Source organism: Pelodiscus sinensis, chromosome 10 (genome assembly GCF_052426305.1).
Source record: "Pelodiscus sinensis isolate ZL-2025 chromosome 10, ASM5242630v1, whole genome shotgun sequence".
Taxonomy (NCBI): Eukaryota; Metazoa; Chordata; order Testudines; family Trionychidae; genus Pelodiscus; species Pelodiscus sinensis.
Window position 1 is genome coordinate 49,747,719 of NC_143061.1, and position 13,734 is coordinate 49,761,452.

Here is a 13,734-nt window from a genome sequence, read left to right on the forward strand (position 1 = left end):
CGTTAAAAAATATTGAAACTAGCTGTCTTGCTTAGCGATACCTGATTTTTCCGGGGGCAGGTTTCTCTGCAAGTTCTGAAAACCAGACTTTTGAGCACTCTCAAGTTGGGCACCCTAAATCTTTAGCCACTTTTGAAAATTTAAGCTGGGTACTCAAAGAAAGTCTTTGCTCGCAATACCCCTCCAGATCTTTTGGTATGAATTTTCAAAGGGGCCTAAGCAAGTGTGGTTCTAAGAACTTACATGCCAAGTCTCAGCTTGGAATTAATGTGTGTATGGAATAATAAACCTATCAAACTCTGAGTTGCTAATGGACAGCCACGTTAGATGCCTAAATTACAGCAGCTCAAACGGCGCTGCAATAATCAACCTTGCAACTGCCAAAATGTTTTCATTGTTCATTAACTGGGACTTTTTTGCATTGCTAATCCTAATGAGCTGCCATTCTTATTCCCATTCAAGCACTGTCTGCAGCACATCTCTAGTTTTATTTTTCCACCCAAACAGGCAATCTTATTCAACAGGCAGCCTTTTAATGCAGCAAATCCAGAGAACTAGCTGATATAATGTAACCGTAATAAATCCACAACACAAACAGCTTCAGGGGAAACTGCACTTCACTCCATGGCAGTCTTCAAGGACTTTTGTTTAAGTGGAAAAAGCCAAATGGCTGTTTATTTCTTCTTTAGAAACCCTGCACAAGAGAGCTTACGGCTCTAATCCAATGTCCACTGAAATCAATAGGGCCCTCTCCATTGATTTTAATGTGCATTGGATCAGGCCGTAAACTATTTTCCTCCCTCCCTAAGCACGAATAAGTGAATCCATTTGCAGCACAGAGATTTTTCTAGCTGGGAGCCGTGGGCGGTAGCTGAGGGCAGCCATTTGTGCAGACAACACTTTGCATTTCAACACATGGCTAATTACCACCATCCTGGTTTCTCTTACCCTCCTCAAGTTCCAACATCAGACATTCAGCTGCTCTTTCTTGTAGCCTATTAAAACGAAGGTGTCATTAGGCTGCATTCCCAATTCACAGGAGCTTTCACCCAGAGCTGCCAGGCCTCTCACTGAAGGACGCTAGACACAAAGACCATGTGGATAAATCTGAAACCCCACCATCATTTCATTCCAACAACAAAACCAGCCCTCTGTTGTACGACATTAGAGGCTCAGGGCGGCTTTCCAGTGCAAGAGAATTCGGTGATGCAGAATCTGAGTATATTCCCTTGCTTTATTTACATATGCCAGTCCTGGAACAGAGGTGGTCAAACAGCATGCACACAATCCCTTCTTTCCAGAATCACAATCCAACAGCAATACTCAGTTCCCACTGACTGAGTCACCCTCAAGATTTTCCTTGAAACAGAGACCAAAGCAGAGAAGTTGTCCTGCCTCAGCTCTCTGTCCAAAGACCACTGCAAAACTTTACATTTAAAAAAAATGAAAAACAAACTCAGCACATACCTTCCAAAGACTGAGCTGCTAATGGAAGAAAACGTTCAGAAGAGTGTGTGGAACCTTGCCTCTTGGTGCCATCTGCCGAAACACTGTGAAATTTGTTTACATTAAAAAGCCCTGAACAGATGTAGAAGAAAATACACACTCTCACATTAAGCAAAAGTAAGCAAAAAACTCTTCCAGTCAGGAATACAAGCGCATCTGACCTTTAAAGTGATTTCATGACTGATTAAAGAATCTGCGCGTTCCCACTTTGGCAAAGGCCAATGATTGTATTAAATTAAGAAGAGGCTTGCGCTTAGATTGTTTGGTTAAAATAAATGCTTGTTATTCCAGCGACACAGCCTATCGGTGTATGTAACCTGTCTAGGTATATTTAGAAGCTTCAGGGGGTAGCCGAATTAGTCTGTACAGGTAAACTGAAAAAACAACAAATAGTCTGGTACATTTAGAGGCACTTAAAACACTAAGAAATTTCCATATCTACAGTATATATGAGTATAAAACATGACTTCCTTGGGGTTTGAGAATAAAGTGTTTCTTTACAGTTTCCAAAGGACAATTCTGAGAGTGAAGTTATAACACCGGCAGACGCTGCTCATGTATGGGGGGAATGGAACCTGGGACCTCTGGAGCTTAGTGCACAAGCCTCTAGCACATGAGCTAAAAATCAGCTGGCTGTTAGCTAAGACCGTAGGACAGATTCATTAGTTTCTCTGTACGTGGTTGCAGGGCTACTACATGGGACAATGTAGCACACCCAGAAGAGTGTGCGTTACAATGCAATGAATTGGATATAATACATTTGTGTCTTAAGTCATTGTCCTTGCATGTGTAATCCACACACCTAGGCTATGTCTACACTGGTGCGCTCTTGTGCCAGAAGCATGCAAATGAGGCTAAGCGTGGAATATCGCCAAGCCTCATTTGCATATCTAATGAGCCGCCATTTTGCGGAAGAGGCTCTTGCGCCAGAAGGAGCTGTCTACACTGCCCCTTCTTGTGCAAGAAAAACCCTCTTGCACAATGCCATTACGCTGATTATTTTCAGGAATAATGGCATTGCGCAAGAGGGTTTTTCTTGTGCAAGAAGGGGCAGTGTAGACAGCTCCTTCTAGCACAAGAGCCTCTTCCGCAAAAATGGCGGCTCATTAGATATGCAAGTGAGGTTCGGCGATATTCCACGCTTAGCCTCATTTGCATGCTTCTGGCGCAAGATCGCGCCAGTGTAGACATAGCCCTAGCGTGGTTCTTTGTCCCATGCAATGGCATTTAGACCACCGCAACAGATAAGAACAAGGGACATCTACAGCATGGGCCACGAGCCAGTTGGCTTAATAACTCAAGCTGTACAAGCTCCTATACTAAGCTTCAGAAGTCCCAGAGTCAAATCTGCCTGGTAGTGGTCACAAGTGGGGGCTCATCCAGGATCTCAGCTGGGTCTCTGAGGCTTGGGATGTGCTACCTCAGCTAGGGGAAGTATGTAACCCACACACCTAGTGTGATTCACTATCCATGCAGTGGCACTTACATCACTTACAGCAACAGATAAGAACAAGAGACCTTGACAGCCAGCTGGCTTTATAGCTCAAGCTGTAGAGGCTCCTATACTAAGCTTCAGAGGTCCCATCCACCCGATGGCGGTTACACAAGTTCAAGGGAAGTCTTAAGAGCAGGGCAGAGATCGGAGAATGCCTTATCTGGGGCATGGTGCGTGAGGTAATATCTTTTACTGGCCCAACTTCTATGAGTAAGAGAGAAACTTTCAAGACCCATAGAGCTATTCATCAGGTCTGTGAGTTGAGAAAGATGGGAGTTATCTGGCAGCTGAGAAACTTGCTAATAGTTTGGGAAATGAGAGCTACTCTTAGGAAATCCAAGGTCAGAAATGACAATCAGGTTCATGGTATTTTCACCTCAAATTGGATTTTGTCCTGAGAACAACTGCCCTTGTTATGTTAATTAGTGTAATTAATGGAGAACAGGGAAGCAATGGTAGCTCCCCATGCTGAATATTTATTACATTTAACGGCACTTAAACTGGAGAATTGGTCTGAAATCAACCAAGATGAAATTCAAGAAAGACAAGAACAAAGTTGTACCTTTACGCTATGTCTGCACTGGAAAAATTTGGTGATGAAAGCACTGTCAACATTCATTAAGTCACCAGAAAGAAAGCTGACAAATCATATTTACACTGCTACCCTTTGTCGACCTATCATGGCTATTTTGTTAGCTCCCCTATGCCAGAAAAAGCAAAGCAATGTGGGTATGCAGCCCACACTGTCTGATGTCACCTTCCTGTGGGAACACGCTATATAGTGCTAAGCATTTTGGGAACAGGGAAAACATCCCATCAGTCACCTCTTTGCTTCCCAGCCCTATTGGGGCTTCCGAATTACTTTCACCCTACTTGAATGAGAGCCCTGGCTGCAAACTCCCACATATCCAAGCCTCCTTGCAACAACATTTTTGCAGCTATATGTTTGTACACATAAAACCTTGGAGTCTTGCACACAAATTGTATATGTGCAAGCCCAACTGCACGGGAAGATGCCATTTGTGCAAATCAATCATGTCAAACTACCTAATTTTCATTTGCAGATGTCAAATTTTTGAGAACACAAAGTACTTGAACGTCAAACATTATAGCTGAAAAAAACTGAATGTGAAACTACGAGAGCCATCTTACGGCCCTTTTAAAATACGGTCCTACAATTTGTGTCAAAGGCATACAATTCTGCAGAAGTATTTGCTAGGAAACTCTGGTTGTTGAGACAGACCATGCTTCATGCACTGCGTTTGATCTTGTTTATTACTGATTTTTTACGTGAGAACTAGAAGAACTAAAAGTAAGATGAGTCTAGCTTATAAAATTTACAGACATTTCATCCCCGCTGTCAAGGGTAGACTAATCCCGGCTTCAGTATAGCAGAAAAACAACTCACTGAAGCAGAAGGTTCCATCTCAGTGGAATTCAGCTGATTATAGGCTTGAATAACCCCTGTAATAACAGCAAGTTGTATGGCAATTCGAGGATAGGCCAGACAGATACCACCTTGACCGCTGCTAACTGGAATCCAATAACCAATTATCCCTCCTTTTCTGCACATCTGGCATGGTCACTTGGGGAGGAGGGCAGACCAGTGCTGATGAGGCATGTCTTAGCAAAGTTTGACCACAAGCCCTGGGACACTATTTTGAAGGGAGGATGAAAATAATCCAAACTGAAAACAGAGGTGATACGGTTGAAATAATGTTGTAGCAAAAACATGGCTCTTAAGCGGTCTACTAACTCCAAGATAAGCGAAGCGCCTGACAGACAAATAGGAGTTGAGAAGATTGCTTGATTTGTGGTACATTTAGAGGAAAAATTGAAACCACTGTTTAACAGAATTCAGACTCTGAGCACTCATGTGGGAAAAAGTCCAATCATTCCATCTTCTCCCCCCATTCTACACACGTGTCACAGATTATATGGTGAAAAAGTAAGAGATGCCTGTATCTTAAATCGAGGGAATCCTTGCAAAAAGATGAAGCACATTAAAAAGTGGACAAGACACAATTGGTGGTAGCATAAAGCTCTGAAGTTGGCCCCCCTAAAATCTCACTTTATAGTGCATATGAAAGCTGCTGCTTAACATTCATTTTCATTGGGTTTATTTCAGATATACTCTTGTGTGCACTGGAGATTGCTTTAAAACTCAAATGCATGTAGCTGGATTTGCCTATCTTCATTCGACGGTCCCTACAAGTGTAGACTTGACCTCTGAATGGCATAGAATGTTTACCCAATAACAGGTTATCCAAGAATGGGCTGGTTCCCAATGAGGACTGGTGATTCTATATGAACACCACCACTTTTAAGACATTCTGGGATTTGTTCTCATATTTTTGTAGGGTTTTCTCAACTTTTTTCCTAATATCCTATTTGTAAGACCAATATAAATCTCTCTCCTAGGTAATTAATCACAGCTATGAAATGCCCAGATTTTTTAATGGATAGCCAGTAGAGGAATGCACATTGGAACGGGATATTTCTTGCCTCCAAACAAGTTGCTAGAAGTGTAGCAATCAAGTGTTTGCAGCCCCATACACACTGCTAATATAAACATCATACTGACTGCTGCTAATCTACAATCTTTGGCTGTTAATCTACAATCACAAAAAGGCTATGCTTGGCTTCCTTAGTTAAATATTCCAATTCCCAGTCACTCTGAAAATATTGTGATTTTCTATGGAGTTGTAGCATAGCCACAAATACATTAATGTTCTGTTTATCATACAAACAGAGCCCCTAAGATCTGCAGTTGAGAAGGGAATTTATTTGTTCTCCTCACAGAAGATATGAATATCACATCATTGAGAAATTTATAGCTGTTAACAGTTATTAGCCCTATTAATCTCTAGCTAAAAATACTTTAAAAATGCATATGCCCTAAATAATTTGGTAGAAATCCCTCCAGCACTTGAAGAAGGAGTTTCATCCATGTTATTTATTTTTTTAGTCCAGATTGGATAAGGACAACTAATGCAAGTTTGCCTGACCATCCTATTCAGCACAATGCTTAATTAGTGGAACATTAATACTGCACAAAAAGAGAAAAACAGGCGGTTACCCAATTGAAACTAGGAAACATGAGATGCATAAAAAGTGAAATTACGCATTACACCAAGCACGCTACTTTTAACCATTGTTCTGGGATATTTTGTTGGTTTCCTTTTTATACTGTGATGTATGATTCACTATCCGATTTAATTAAGTGACCTCATTGCTAAGCAAACTGGGATTTAAAAAAATTCCTATGTATGGTTTAAATTTAGCACAGATCTTATTTCTAGAAACATGATATATACAGTTTATGCTTCCACAGGAAGCCGTTAATTTTCTTGGTATGTTGGGTTATGAGAGCCAAAAACTAATCCCTGCAGTGAAACAGAGGTTGCAGTCAGGCATGGGCAGTTTTAGAAAATAACCGAGGAAAAGTGCTGGAGTGCACAAGGTAAGCAGCAAGAGAGCTTTGTCCAGAGATCTGTCCTAAGAGGTCTATGAGAACCCGCACTAACACACCATCAGGGCTATCTAACAAACTGCATGAGGATGCTAGGAAGGGTTAAAAAGCTCAGCCCTACTCCCATAGAAATCAATAGCAAAATCTGCATTGGTTTCAGTGGGAATGAAACTGGAAGTCTTCAAGAGCCTCTCATTTTCTTTGGAAATATGTGGACAAGAGGATATGAAACCAGGCAGGTATCACAGTCAATTATCAGCCATGCCTCATGGCAGGGCCGAAGGAAGCCATGACCACGTGGAGCTCATCGAGAATCCAGATGGTACAGCTGGAAAGAGTTTTCTCCATCTTGCCATCTGTGTCTTGCGGATGCCTTTTAAAAAACCAACAAGCAGCAGGATTACAATGGAAGGGAAATAACACCTCACTCTTACTCCAAATTACGTAAAAAGCTATATGGAAATTGCAGCTATTTCCTTCTGTATCTGGAAGGGATGGATCTCTTTTCTAGTTCAGCATGCTAAACGTTTATCAAAACGGTAACACTATTCTAGCAAAGGTTTTCCTTGTATTTCTGTTATTACAATATATAGTAATTGACTGTGTCTCTACACTGGCAAAGGAATGACTCAGCACTCCAAGGATCCCCATTTTGATTTAAAAATTTTCTTAGAATTCCAAACCCCCTGCTTAGCTCCAGGCCCTGCCCTCACTTCACCCCTTCCGCCAAAGCTCCGCCCCTTCCCGCCACCTCTCCACACCTCCCCCTGCCCTTCCCTGCCTCTTTTTGCCCCTCCCCTACTTCTCATCCTCTTTCCCAGCACCTTCTGCAGGTGGCTGAAATGACCCCTCCCTTCCCGGAATACCCTTGTGAAGAATAGAATAGAATAGAATAGAATAGAATAGAATAGAATAGAATAGAATAGAATAGATATTTTCATCTCTAACTTCAGCAGTTGCAAAATAATAGGTGAAACTTGCCCCTAGGGTAGTTCAATTGACTTCAAGTGGGTTACAGTGGGCATCACGGTCCTCTGAATAGTACACTGGGCTGGTGCTGGGAAGACCTAGGCTCTCTTCCTGGATCTGACACCAACCTGCTGTCTTACCTTGAGCAACGTGCTGTACCTCTGAACCTGATCCTCCCCCGCCTTTATCTTTTCCATGTAGACTTTTGAAAGCAGAGACAGGCTTGTGTGTCTGCGCAGGCACAATGGAGTGCCCCTCAGCTGGGACCTCTAGCCGCATTGCTTTGAATAAAACACCGATGGGCCCTGTCCAACCGCACCAGAATGGCTGCCCTGAACATGGCGACCCACTCGGTTACACCCACTCCGGGCTGGTGTCATTGCATGGCAGAATTTACCCTGGTTTGAAATGAGTGCTGCCTGGGAGTGACACCAGCGCACAACCTGCTCACGGACCAGAGCAGAGACTGATGGCTTTCATTTTCCCTTCAACTGGGTAGAGCACCAGACGAGACCCTGCAAGAACTATTTGCAATAAATAGTCTCAGATTTGCATCACCTCGTTTTGTTCAGCACCACCAGCGATGTTATAAAAGACATATGCTATTCCACCATTCCAGGGATCAAGCATATATCTCTCTTTGATACTGCACTGACGTACAGGGAATGCAAATGCCCACACTACAGCAGTTAGAAAACGGACTGGAAACTTTATGGCTATGAGAAATATTGAATATGCACAAAGCCATGCAGACACCAGTGAGGGGAATCACCAGACTCCTGTCACAGCAGCCACATGTGAATGTAATGATACATAGAAAGGAATAGAAATCAAAAATCACATTGAGTTCCTCCTCATGTTTACTGCCCTGGGAACCAAGGGAGACAACTTAGAACATAAGAACATACATAAAAACAGGCATACTGGATCACACCAAAGGTCCATCTAGCCCAGTGTCCTGTCTTCCAGAATAGCCAATGCCAGATGCCCCAGAGGGAGTGAACGGAACAGATAATCAAGTTATCCCTCTCCTGTCATCCGTTTCCAGCCCCTGACAAACAGAGGCTAGGGTCAGCATTCCTACCTATTCTGGCTAATAAATATTGATGGACCTAACCTCCATGAATGTATCTCATTCTTTTTTTAACCCTGTTAAAGTCCTGGTCTTCACAACATCCTCTGGCAAGGAGTTCCACAGGTTGATTGTGCGTTATGTGAAGAAAAACTTCCTTTTGTTTTTTTTTAAACAGATACCTATTAATTTCATTTGGTGACCCCTAGTTCTTGAAGTGACTGTGCTCATATTAAGCAAGTGGTTTAATTTTGGGAGAATTTCAGAAAGCTCAGAAGTCCAAGGGGCAAGGATAAAATAAGCGAAGGGTTTTGAAAGGAGTTGTGCTGTGCCAGTCAAACAAAATGCATTGCCTAATCCTTTAAAGACAGTAACATACATCTGAAAACACATAGAATCATAGAACACTAGAACTGGAAAGGACCTTGAGAGGTCATCAAGTCCAGTCCCCTGCCCTCATGGAAGGACCCAGTACTGTCAAGACCATCCCTGAGAGATGTCTATCTAACCTGCTCTTAAATATCTCCAGAGATGGAGATTCCACAACTTCCCTAGGCAACTTATTCCAGTGTTTAACCACCCTGACAGTTGGGAAGTTTTTCCTGATGTCCAACCTAAACTTCCCTTGTTGCAGTTTAAGCCCATTGCTTCTTGTCCTATCCTCAAAAAATGAGGTTTACGCGGCTTTTCAACAAAGGGGAAGGGGGAGGTTCGCCAAAAAAATCCGTGTCTAAACTACTTTCACTATCAAAAGCTCCACTTTCGAAAGTGAGATTGAAAGATATGCAAATTCCCACTGAATTTGCATATCCTCTTTCGACACTCTAGCGTAGTCTAGATGAGCCCAAATTGTGATGGTGCCTATGAGTATCACCCATGGATCAAGGGGAACCATGTACATCCTGTGTAAAATGCCATTGTTTTCTGAAGTCTGTCAAACTAAAGTGGCTGAGAAATGAGCAGAACATGAACCAGGCTCTGAAAGAAAATATTTGATGAGAATAAAATCCACTCACAAAGTAAGAGAGACAGTCCAGCACCAATATTCAGGGAGTGATATTGTTTACTGTTCACCTTATCCACCTTTTAGAATCACCAAGGTTGGACTCATGCCTGATATAACTATATCCAAACCAAGGGTCATGTGAATGGGGCATATACAAGGGATGAAGCTGGCTTCCTCTGAATGCAATCCTAATCCATTAAAGCCATAGTAGCTGTGGGTGCTAGCAGGGATTTGCTACTTGACAGGGCATCCCGAGAGCTACGGCATCTGACATGGCTGCAGAAAACCACCAAGGAATCTCCATAAGGGTCAGACAAGGACCTGTCTCCAGGGGGACGTTTGAAAGCCTGCTGACAGCCAACTGCTAACATACCTGCGACAGGGAGACAAGTTTGGACTCTCTACGTTCTGTCAAGGGCAAGGACAAGAACTCCAACTGATTAAATGTGATGGGAGGAATGCGATCCAAATGGTGACATGAAAGCTACCTGGAGGATGCTGAGAGAGCAGAAGTCAGACAGCAACTCCAACTCTAGCATGCCTGGCTGGGATGGAGGAAGGAACAGCTCTCTCATCAGGACAGCTACAGACCTGTAGTTTTAGAGGAAGCCGCTTCAACTACCATGAAATAGGGTGTACCACACAGACAACCTCCTTCTCTATTGTTCCCTGGCCAAAATGGGAGACTCCCAGAGGCTTACATTGGTCATTTTCATGTAGAGAACTGGTGTAGCTCAGGAGACAAGATACCCAGGAGTACTTATTTGGCCTCTTTTCTGGTTGGCCTGGTGCATGCTGTATTTCATGCCCCATGAGTGCAGGGGCAGACTATTGGATTACAAAGGCTGCTCTCTTGCACTGTTTAGGGTCCTTCTGGTGGAATTCACCTCTGAGTAAGGAGACTGGTCTCTCGGGGGGTGAGTTTGCTTCTGTCCTTACCCTGGCTAGTTGTCATGGAGCAGATACTTCCAGTTCCTCCTGGCTTTTCTGACACAGAAAGGGAAACCCCACACAGAACAAGAACTCCAATTTCTCAGGCAACAACGGAAGTCCAAAAACATGATCCCACCTTGCACTTGGCTCCAAAGGATCTTTTTTGGACACCGGCCAACCCCGTTACCAGGTGTTAGATTCCTTCACAAAACTGCCACATAAACCCTGCTGTCACAGTCTAGCAGCTGCAGTTTGCTACTTCCTCAAGGCAGGTGGAAGCTATTCTCTGGGCAGAAGGAAGCAGGGTCAGCAAAGGAAAGATCTCTGAAGGAACATCCTATGAACATGTAAGCTTAGACAGAGATTTCTGTTGGGCACTGTTATTTCAACTCCCGGCAAGGTCAAACCCACGGTTGTGGAGCGCGAGTTTGGACTATAAATGGATTGTACATATTTTCTGTTCACAGGGGGATGGGACTGATCTTCTCACTGATCAATGTTCATTGTAGCAAAAGGGGACAGTGACTCAGGGTTCATTTATCATTCAGCATCTGGTCCTGAGCTAATTATAATAATCCCTTCTATGTCAACATTCAGCCCTGCAAAATACTCCTCCCCCATTCCACACCATCTGGCTGCAGTATGCCCAGAAGATGCTGGTATACTAGAAGGTACAAGCAAGTCACATTTAAATGGACATGGCCAATTCTAGCTGGCAAAGACACCAACCATGTGAAAATAACTGAACTAATAACCACGTCTTTCAGCATGCCTCAGAAAAAAAATCTCCAGGGGGTAGCCGAGTTCGTCTGTATAGGATAAACTTAAAAAACAACAAATAGTCTAGTAGCACTTTAAAGATTAACAAAACATGTAGATTGTATCATGAGCTTTTGTGGGCACAGCCCACTTCTTCAGATGACCAGAAGTGGGTTGTGCCCACGAAAGCTCATGATGCCATCTATATGTTTAGTTAGTCTTTAAAGCGCTACCAGACAATTTATTGTTTTTTATGTTTATCCAGAAAAAAAAGTTTGGGTCTGCTCCTCTATTTCCCTCAATATTAAAAAAGTCTGCCTGTGCATAGTTCAGCTTCTCCCGCCAGTGACAAAAGGCTTGGGAAATTCATTCACTGCATAACATACAGAGCTCTGGTCAGTAAAATACTGTTGGTTCCCCCTGAGAGAGACTTAACTGGCCAATGACTTAATAAAGCAGGAGAGATGAGCTACTGAGAACAAATCAACCCATCAGCTGTGAATAGTTAAAGGAGAGGAGGGAAGTGCAAGGGGAAGAGGCGGGCAAGGGCTGCAGAATCTCAGAATGGGGAGATCCTTTATTTTCCTTCCCCAGAGAGGAGTCGGGAGATGTTTCTCTCCACTTGTACGTTGCTGCACATGGCTGTGGTGATGAACAGGTAGAAGGGACCCCACTCTAGCGCACAGAAACCCAGAAAGCATCCAGCCTGCCTCTTGTTCCTGGCTGGCCCGACGGTTTAACGAACATTCTTTTATCCGGTAGGCCACAGAAAATGGTTCTTCCTCTCTAAGGGTATGTCTACACTACCCCCCTAGTTCGAACTAGGGGGTAATGTAGTCATACGTAGTTGCAAATGAAGCCCGGGATTTGAATTTCCCGGGCTTCATTTGCATAAAGTCGTCCGGCGCCATTTTTAAATGCTGGCTAGGTCGGACCCCGTGCCACGCGGCTACACGCGGCACGGACTAGCTAGTTCGGATTAGGCTTGAAAGTAGGAATAAGAGATCCTCCGGAAAAGGCTTTATTTTCCGGAGAATCACGTCTAGACTGGCACTTTTCTCCAGCTTTTCCCCAAGCCGGAAAAAAGCGGCAGCCATGTTAATGCAAATGCCGCGGGGGATATTTAAATCCCCCGCGGATTTGCCTATTCCAAAGTCTACATTAGCATCCCTTTTCCGGAAAGGGGTGCCAATGTAGACACAGCTGTTTAGATTAGGGATGTTAAGGACTAGTCAACTATCCGATAAGCAAATGCCTATCAGATAGTAGACAGGATAGTCGACTAGTCGCTTCTCCACCCTTCCCACCCCCATGCTACCTCTATCAGATAGAGGCAGTGAGATGGGGGGGAAGAAGTGGGTACTTTAAAGCGGCAGTGCCGCATGGGAGCCCGGAGTCCCAGGCTCCGTGCAGCACTGCCCCTTTGAAATGCAGCAGCAGCATTTCAAAGGAGTGGTGCCGTCCCTTTGAAATGCTGTGGCAGTGTTGCAAAGGGGCAGCATCTCCCAGAGCCTGGAATCAGCTGTGTGGTGCTGCCCCTTTGAAATGCCATGTTCTCAGCTGATCCTGTGCTCTGTGCAGTGTTTCAAAGGGGCAGCGCCGCCCTATCGACTAATTGAATATTTGATGCAAAAATACATCAAGTATTCGATTAGCAAATTACTCAGTAATTACTCATCCTTAGATTAGACTGGAAATTGTCTCATGAACTATTTTGCTTGAGAGTCACTTGAGTGGTACAGTTAGCCTGGAAGCCCAGAACCAAACTCTCATGCTGCTCAAAAGTAGAAATATTTTCTCTTTCACGTTAATATTTATTCCAGTCTTTTTAGTGCATTTCAAGTAAATCATAACATTCACCATGAGTGGATTTCTATCTCGCTTAAGCAAACTCCAGACCTCTCCAAAGCAGAATGGTACTTTTAAAAAGCTCTTGTATTAAGCAAGAAAATTCAGTTCAAATTCAGTTATCTGTTGCCTTGCCAAATGGGGATGAAGCAACCCTTGAATGGAGATCTGGGATGGGAAAGTACAATCCAGACAAGTGAGAAGCTCTTTACAACACACACAGTTTCAGATTTCTGAGATTGATAATTTCCCAGATTTAGAACTAAATGGTGCCTTTAGGCCTCAACATGAAGTGGGCGCACTAAGCTGACAGTCCCTAAAGGGATTCCTAGGGCTCCAGGAGGCCATATGTGGCAGCATGGCCATACTTTAAAAAGGAGTCAAGTTGTGCTGTGTCCTTTGCCCCACTACCTCCAGCTACAGCTGAAATGGGCCAAACTCTTCCCTCCCTCTTGGGAGAAGTTGGCACTGCATGATGGACTCCTGGCTTCATTTCCTGCTCTGCCCCTAACCCGGTGTGCTCCTGGGCAAGTCAACCCTTTGGTGCTTCAGCTTTCCCGTGTGGAAAACAACATCCATTATTCTTCTGTCCCAGCGATGTTGTGAGACTTAATTCATTAAATATTTGTGAGGTGGCCCCCAAGTGCAAAGTGTCTTTGATCCTTTACCAAGTG